Genomic DNA, 9,524 nt, shown 5'->3' with positions numbered 1-9,524 from the left:
TGGCCCTTCGAGCCTGCACCACCATTCAATATGATCATGGCTGATCATCCAACTCAGTATCCGGTACCTGCCTTCTCTCCATACCCCCTGATCCCTTTAGCCACAAGGGCCATATCTAAGTCCCTCTTAAATATAGCCAATGAACTGGCCTCAACTACCTTCTGTGGCAGAGAATTCCAGAGATTCACCACTCTATGTGTGAAAAATGTTTTTCTCCTCTCGGTCCTAAAAGAGTACAAATACAAGTGTAGTTTCATTCAATTCCTATAATACTCAGGCATTCAAAAAATCAGAAGAGCACAATGACTGTGGGAAGCTGCAAGTGGGGGGGGGGGAAGGTGGCGAGGCAGAGGAATAAAAGGCATGGATGATTATTTAAAAACAAGATGGGAAGGATGTCGATTTTGAGGTGTTAATAAAGAAGGAGTCATTAGTAGGTCAGAAAGAACCAGATGATGGGCAAATTGGACCTCTTGCAGGTTAGGACTCTGAGGCAGCTGAAATGTAAAGTCCAGTGGGTGAGCACTGGAATAAGCAGGTCGGCGGAGAAAACACAGATGGAGAATTCAACAGTAAATCAGCAGTGGCTGGAGCAGTGTAATCTTGTGCCAAAATACCACACCTAGGTTATATGGTTCAGCTGGTCGGCAGTACAGTGGCACAGCGGTAGAGTTGCTGCCTTACAGCGCCAGAGATCCGGGTTCGATCCTGACTACCGGTGCTGACTGTATGGAGTTTGCATGTTCTCCCCATGACCTGCATGGGTTTTCTCTGGGTGCTCCAGTTTCCTCCCACCCTCCAAAGACGCACAGGTTTGTTGGTTAATTGGCTTTGGTAAAACTGTAAATTGTCCCTCATGTGTGTAGGATAGTGTTAGTATGGTCATTGGGCAGCACGGACTAGGTGGGCCAAAGGGCCCGTTTCCACGCTGTATCTCTAAACTAAACTAAACTAAGCTTATGATATTTGTCTTGGTGAGAGCACTAAAAGTGATGTTTTTTGTGCTAATTGCCTGCGAGTTCTTTCCTGCTTGCTTTATATTCTTCAAAGGCCCTGTCTGACGTCCGATGTTTTGGTGTTCAAAGTACTCGGAGGATGTTTGTTGTTTCTCCAGGACTAGACAGCAGAGGTATTCCTGTCAGGAGGGGGAATAAAGGATGGGAAGGTACAGGAGCCTTGAATGTCCAGCGATGTTCTAAATTTGGTCAAAAAGAAAAAGGAAGCATATATAACCATATAACCATATAACAATTACAGCACGGAAACAGGCCATCTCGGCCCTACAAGTCCGTGCCGAACAACTTTTTTTTCCCTTAGTCCCACCTGCCTGCACTCATACCATAACCCTCCATTCCCTTCTCATCCATATGCCTATCCAATTTATTTTTAAATGATACCAATGAACCTGCCTCCACCCCTTCCACTGGAAGCTCATTCCACACCGCTACCACTCTCTGAGTAAAGAAGTTCCCCCTCATATTACCCCTAAACTTCTGGCCCTTAATTCTGAAGTCATGTCCTCTTGTTTGACATATGTAAGGTTTAAGAAGATGAAATCAGACAGGGTGATTGAGAATGTAAAGCAATAAAAAAATAATTCAAATCGGAGGCCCAAAAGGCCCATAAAACATTATTGGCAAGTCAGATTAAAGAAAATCGTAAGGTTTCCAAAACATAAATTAGAAACAAGGGGGTAACTAGGGAGAAGATAAGATCATCAACGATAGAGAGAATTTATGTTTGGAGTCGACTCAGAGGATGTAAGTGAGGTACTAAATGAGTACAGCAATTTGTATCAATATTAACCAAAGAGAAAGACATGGGTATATTGAGAGCAGTGTGGGGTCCGTACATACTATGCTAGGATGGCTCAAAATCAAGGAGACAGTGGTGTGGGGTCGCTTGTAAAGCATTAAGATGAATAAATCCCCAGGACCTGATGAGATCTATCCCAGATTATTGACAGAGACAAGAGAGATCGGAGGGGTCCTGACAAAGATCCCTGTATCCCCTCTAGTCACAGGCTAGTCATAGGCGACAGATAGCACAATGAGAGAAATCCCGCTTGGAGGGGTCGTTGTGTCCTGACAAGAGATCCCCACCTTTGCCTGTATCCCGGCAGGCGCGGGCACACCGCGACGCCAGGCTAAAAATGCATTTCGTTGTCTGAATGATGGGAATGACAATAAATAGCAATGTTGTTTTTTCTTTCTTTTTTCATTTTAAGTCCTGAAATGGGAGAGTAGCAAATGTTGCAATTTTTTAAAAAGGCAAGTAAAAGCAATACAGTACATTATAGGCCTGAGACTAGAAGTCTCACGTCAGTGGTAGGGAAGCTGAAAACGGATTGTTTGGGATAAGATTCACACATATATTGAAGAGGATGGGGTAATAAGTGACAAGTCACATCATACTAAATAGATAAGAGTTCTTTGAAGAGGTGACAAAAGTGATTGATGAGGGTAGGGCATTGAATGTTATCGACATGGATTTTAGTAAGGCATTTGATAGAGTCCTTCATTGTAGGCTGACCCAGAAGTTTGAGATGCATGGGAGCCACATGAATGGATTCAGAAACGGTTTACTCATAGAAGACAGAGGGTAGTGGTGAAAGGTTATTATTCCTGCCGGAGATCTGTGACCAATAGAGTTCCACAGGCATCTGTGCTGGGACCTCTGTTGTTTGTGATATATTTTAACAAAGTGGACATAAACATGGATGGGCTAGTTAGTACATTTACAGACTACCCCAAAATTGGTGGAGTTGCGGGCAGTGTGGAAGACTATTAGAGGATACAGCAGGGTTTCAATCCGTTACAGATATGGATGAAGAAATGATAGATGGAGCAAATGTGTGGTTTTGCACATTGTAAGGTTGAATGTAAGGGGAAAGTATACAGTTAATGGCAAGACCCTTAACAGCATTGATGTTCAGAGGGCTCCTGAGGTCCAAGTTCGTAGCTCCTGAAGGTGGCAGTGCAAGTAGATAGCGTGGTAAAGGCGATACATTGTGGCTAAGGGGATCAGAGGGTATGGAGAGAAGGCAGGTACGGGATACTGAGTTGGATGATCAGCCATGATCATATTGAATGGCGGTGCAGGCTCGAAGGGCCGAATGGCCTACTCCTGCACCTAATTTCTATGTTTCTATGTTTCTATGATATGCTTGCATTCATCAGTTGGGGCATTAACTATATGGGTCAGGAAGTCATGTTGCAGTTTTATAAAACTTTGTTTAGGCCACATTTGGATTATTGTACGCAGTTCTGGATGCCCCATTACAAGAAGGATGTGTAGGCTTTGGAGAGGGGTCAGAAGAGGTTTACCAGAATGCTGCCTGGATTAGAGCAATTAAGGAGACGTTGGACAAACATGGATTCTTTTCTCATGAACGTCAAAGGTTGAGGGGATTGGTGATGCAAGTATATAAAATTCTGACAGCCACAGATGGAGTAAATGTCAGATCCTTTTTCCCACGGTCAAAATGTCAAAGACTAGTGACTATAGCTAAGGTCAGAGGAGGAAAATTTAGAGATGTGCGCAGCAAGTACCTTTACACAGAGAGTGGTTGCTGCAAGGGGTGGTGGTGGAGGAAGGTATGATAATGGTATTTAAGAGGCTTTTATATAGGCACATGCATATTCAGATTCAACTTTAATTGTCATTGTCAGCGTACAGTACAGAGATAACGAAACGCAGTAAAAGGCTTTGTCCAGTGTCTTGTCTACTCTAGTGGGGGAAGGATACATGTTGGTGGAATTTGGGGAGTACAGTCTTCAGGTTGGAGTGATTGAAGTCACCCGCAACAATGAAGGCTGCCTCGGGGTTGTGCGTCTGTTGTTTGCTAATGGCAGTATGCAGCTCTTTCATTGCAAGCTTGGCATTAGCATCAGGAGGGATATAGGCTGCAGCCACAACAGTGGAGGTGAACTCTCTGGGCAGATAGAACGGTCTGCATCTAACCAAGAGGCACTCAAGGTTAGCTGAGCAGTGACTGTCGATGATGGTGGAGTCCGTGCACCATGCTTTATTTACATAAATGCACAGGCCCCCACCTCTGGTCTTGCCGGAGTCTGTTGTCCTGTTCCGCTCGGAGTAAATGGCGCCCCGTTAGCTGGATGGCGCTTTCAGGAACGTCGATGTTGAGCCAAGTTTCCGTGAAGATCAGGATGTTGCAGCCTTTGATCCAGTTGTGGGAGGTGATCCTTAGCCGGAGTTCGTCCATTTTGTTTGCCAGTGAGCGCACGTTGGCGAGGAAATTATGGTAGGGAATGAAGGGATACAGATCATGTGCAGGCAGAGGAGATTATCTCAACATTATGTTCAGCATAGACATTGTGGACTGAAGGACCTGTTCCTGTGCTGTACTGCTCTATGTTCCATTTGATGAACCAGCATACATATGCATCCTGTCAGTGCATATTTAGTTGTTTTTGCTATTGGCAAATTTAGTGATGAGCAATGGGAAGAGTCAATGAGACATCCTTGTCAGAGGTTATGGGGAGAAAGCAGGAGAATGGGGTTAGGAGGGAGAGGTAGATCAGCCCTGATTGAATGGTGTTGTAAACTTGATGGGTCGAATGGCCTAATTCTGCTCCTATCACTTAGGATGTCACAGTCTTAAGGTCCCTGCTATCTCCAACGATAATAGTATGGATGGGAGGAAGTGGAAGAAAATATTCCTAAAATTTAATGTGTTTAATTAAAAAATTAACATATAATTAATATATATAAAATTTAACATGGGAAGGGTAGAGAAACCAAAATTACTGTATGGGAGCAAGAATAGAAACAAGTCCCTGTTTTTACGGGAAAGATGAGAATTAAATTATGTGAGGACAGCCCAGAGTGAATGATGGAGGATAAGGCCCCTTGGCATGAAATTGATGCAAAACACTTTGACAGCTATCATAGTATTGCAACGCAATACTGGCACCCACTTCCTCTTTACTGAGCAAGAAGAGGATTTCCAGTGAATACAATTATTTTTATTCATTTCCTCTTCATTCATCAAGAATGTTCATTTCCCCTTTTCAAAGGGCTTCAAGATCTTAGTGATCTCGTTCACACAACTGCAAAGACTTAGAAAGATTGAGAGCCATGTTGGGAGACAAACACGGACGCATGTCTCAGATATTAAATAGATAAATTCACAAATAATTAATTTTCTAAGTGAAGTCTGGAATTATGTGTCTGTAGTCTCCCTAGTTGCTATGGTAATGCATTTACGAATACATGATTTACCTGCACTTTGAAGTCATCATTAAATATTTGTAATATTGTGTATATTTCTTGATCTTATTAATATCCCCTATGGCTATCAAAACAAACTGGTACTCTTAAATGATTCTGACATGTTTTATCTTGTATACTTCAAATCTAATTGAATATCCCCTTACAAGGAGAGAATATAGTGATTGCTTCTGTATGTCCTATGTCGCTTCTTGCAGTGACTGCTGACAGCGTTATCATCACAATTCAAGTTAATTACAGTGTGAAAGAAAGCAAGCCATTAATGAATAGTAAACCGTAAATATTAATTTCCAGTTTCAACTTTGTCGAAAATGGAATCCAAATCTGTCCATCCTCTCTCCCGCTTACACCATCAGGGAAATACACACCTCAGAATTTGAAGTGCCTGCTGTCCAACCTAATCTATGAGCAGCAGATATCTCAAATACAGCAGCCTGGATTAAAGATAGGTATCTGCGAATGGCATTTCATTCATCCTTCATCGTTAATGAAGTGGATACTTTAGACTCACAATCTCGCCTCCTGTGCAGTGGCATTCCGCTGGGGACGTTAGTAACTCACCTTACCAAAAAAGTTGATTATATGGAGCCGATCGAGACTGCAGATAGACACAAATTGCTGAAGTAACTCAGCGGGACAGGCAGCTTCTCTGGAGAGAAGGAATGGGTGACGTTTTGGGACAAGACACGTCTGAGGAAGGGTCTCGATCCAAAACGTCATCCATTTCTTCTATCCAGAGATGCTGCCTGTCTCACTGAGTTACTCCAGCATTTTGCATCTATCTTCGGTTTAAACCAGCATCTGCAGCTCCTTCCCACACATAATTATCTGTCGTTTGGGTTTCCAGTCTGCAGTTCCTGCCTACAACAGTTAAGAATGTACTTGGATTAATGAAGAAAGAACTCTTAGGATGTTGACTGGGCAGATGTTGAGTTTTCGCTTCTAATGGTTTGTGTGCCTCCAGCCAGGAATCAAAGCCTAAAAACAATGGGTTTGGCTATTTAGGACAGGGATGCATGGTACGTCACACATTGGGAATATTTTAAATTGTCTATCCCAGGGGGATGTGGAGATTCAGTCATTGAATAAATTCAAGTCATAGATCAACAGACTCCTAGAGCAACAAACAATCTGCTGGAGGAATGCAACAAGTCGAGTGGTGTTTGTGGTAGGGGGAAAGGAATTGCTGTTGTTTCGAGTGTGAAGAGGAAAAATAGACAGTGTAAGGAGGGGGGTCTCAGTCCGAAGAACAGTCTCCACCCAAAACGTCACTCATTCCTTCTGCCGGAGAAGCTGCCTGTCCCGTTGAGTTACCGCAGCATTTTGTGTCTATCTTTGGTGTGGTGAGATATGGGCTGATGGGTGATGATTGGACTGGGGAATAGTGAAGGATGGTTGGCAGATCAAGCCAGGCAGGGGAGGGAGAGGGGGTGAAGTTAGGACGTTGCAGGAGATACAACGCTCGTTCTTTCATCTCCTATCTCACCACCATCCAGACACCCAAATAACCCTTCTATATTTGAAGTTCCAATTTGGGGTTTTTTTGGCTCAAAGACTTGATACAAAACAAGTGACAGAAAAATAATGAAAGGTATATTATTTACATATATGTTGAATGTGCCAATCTCATTCAAGTTGACTCACATCATAGAAACATCGAAACATAGAAAATAGGTGCAGGAAGAGGCCATTCGGCCCTTCGAGCCAGCACCGCCATTCATTGTGATCATGACTGATCGTTCCCTATCAATAACCTGTGCCTGCCTTCTCCCCATATCCCTTGACTCCACTAGCCCCTAGAGCTCTATCTAGATCTCTCTTAAATCCATCCAGTGACTTGGCATCCACTGCCCTCTGTGGCAGGGAATTCCATAAATTCTCAACTCTTTGGGTGAAAAAGTTTTTTTCTCACCTCAGTCTTAAATGACCTCAGTCTGATGTTCCATCACCTCAGTCTGATGTTCCATCATCGTCACTTGGTGTTAAAGAGGGAAGCCCCAAGCTGAATATCCTAGTTTAAGGATATTGGCATCCCAACAGATTTGCTGTTGTCCTCATGTTAGTCTGGAGCGGTGTCAACCTACTGTCAAACCACCATCAAATTCATTGCTAAGTGAAGTCTGTTCCTTTATTCAAGGAATCCTGCTTTCATTCAATCCAGTTTTAAATTACCCAATCATGCTACACTTCTATTACAACTGGAGCGTCAACAAAGCCCAGACATTAATCACGGTGAAATCTGTCTCTTCAATCATGTGTTCATCTCAAACCCCCAGCTTCCAACACTGCTAATCAGCTGAAATGCTTTAACAGCACAATCCAATTAAGTCACAGAATTGCTTGACTGGTCATTAAGACACCAGTGTTGTTTGGTTATGCAAAGCAAGCAATTAACTTAAGAAAATAAGAACATGAAGAAATGGAACAGAAGCAGGCCATTCAGCCTCTTGAGATGGTTCCGCTATGAAGCAAGATCGTTGCTGATCTTTTCTCTCGGCACCATTTCCCAGCCAGATAACACATCCCTTGATTCTTTTAAGAGCCACAATTCTCCCAGTTTCTGCTTTAAAGCAGTCAACATGTGACTCCACAGCCTTCTAGACATACACCATAAAACAGTACAGCACAAGAACCCTTGGCCCACAAAGTCTGTGCTAAACATGATGCCAAATGAAACAAAAAATAATCCAATCTGCTTGCTCATGGTCTATATCCTTTCATTCTGCTTGTTAATTGCCTGTCAAACAGTTCTTCCATGTTGTTATTGTATCGGCTTCCACCTTCTCTCAGAGGAGCACATTCCAAGCACCTACCACTCTCGACTTTGGAAACAAGCCTTGTAAACATTCTTTGAACGTTCCCTCTCTCACCATAAACTATGCCCTCAAGTATTTCACATTTCTACTCTAGAAAAAAAGACCATCTACCCTACCGATATGCCTCATAATTTTATATACTTCTGAGTTCTCCTCTCAGCCTCCAACACTCCAACAAAAACAACCAGTTTGTCCACCGATCATTAGAACTAATACTCTCTAATCCAGGAATATAATGGTGAACCTCTTTATTACACCTCTACATTATCTCCAAATCCTGCACATCCCTCATGAACAATTAGAACAACACACAATAGTCCAAACGTGGTCTAACCTAATTTTATACAGTGGCAAAATCACTTGCCAACTTTTATACTCAACTGGACTAAGTGGGGCTCGTTGGGTTCCTGCAGACAGGAGGCTTGGTCCAATGCAATATTCCACAACTCACCTATAGCCCCCAACTGCACAGGCGCGGCTCATTTCCCTTCATCCCTAACACTCTCTCCCCCTCCTTTTCGCCTTCCCTCTTCTTTCCCCTCTCCTCCTCCTCCTCTCCCCCAATCCCTCCCTCATCTCTCTCTCCCTCTCCATTCCCATACCCTGGTCACTCCCTCACTCCCTAACTCCTCTCCCATCCCTACCCCCCTCATATCCCTCTATCCCCCACTTCTCACCTCCTCCTATCCCCCCACTATCCCTCCTCACCTCCCCCACTGCCCTTCTCTCGTATTCCCCCCCCCCTGCTCTACTCCCCTCCTCCTCTCCCTCTATTCCCATTCCTCTCCCACACTCTCTCCTCATCTCCTCCCTCACCTTTTCCCTCTCTTCCTACCCTCCCCCAATGCTTCCCTCACCTCTCCTTTCCCCTACCTTCAGTCACTCCCTCCCTCCACTCCTCTTCCCTCCCTACTCCCCTCCTCTCCCTTTATCCCCTGTCCTCCCCCACGCTTCCTCCCCAGGATCTCAAGGTTGCCGCTCTTCTCTCCTTCCGGAAGCATCAGCAGCTGCGGCCGTGCCGGTGTGTGGGGGGGGGGTGAAGAACTTGGAGAAAAGACGGGAGAAGAGCCATGGGGGAGGGGAGGGCGGGGTATCACGGGGGAGGGGGGCATGGGTCAGCGAGTCCCTCCGAAAATTGTCAGATTGGAGACTTCCACCGGCCACCCACAGCGTCCCTCAGCTCCAGTAAAGACACGATGGCGCAGACTGACAGGATAAAAGACCAATCCGCACTGCGTTGACTGGCAGGAGAGAAGATCGATCTGCGCACGCGCGGTTTTTAAGATTTTTCAACCTCACTAACTTTTACAATATACCAACGATCAGAACAAAACCTGTTGCATTCACTGCACAGGAGAATGGTGAGTGAGCTGGTGAAAAACCATAGCGCTATCGCGTACCGTTTTTGCGCAAAAAGAAAAGCCGCGCAAATCGGAAGACCACAAGATTTATCGG

Source organism: Leucoraja erinacea, chromosome 10 (genome assembly GCF_028641065.1).
Source record: "Leucoraja erinacea ecotype New England chromosome 10, Leri_hhj_1, whole genome shotgun sequence".
In the NCBI taxonomy this organism is placed as follows: domain Eukaryota; kingdom Metazoa; phylum Chordata; class Chondrichthyes; order Rajiformes; family Rajidae; genus Leucoraja; species Leucoraja erinaceus.
This window is presented reverse-complemented; position numbering follows the sequence as displayed.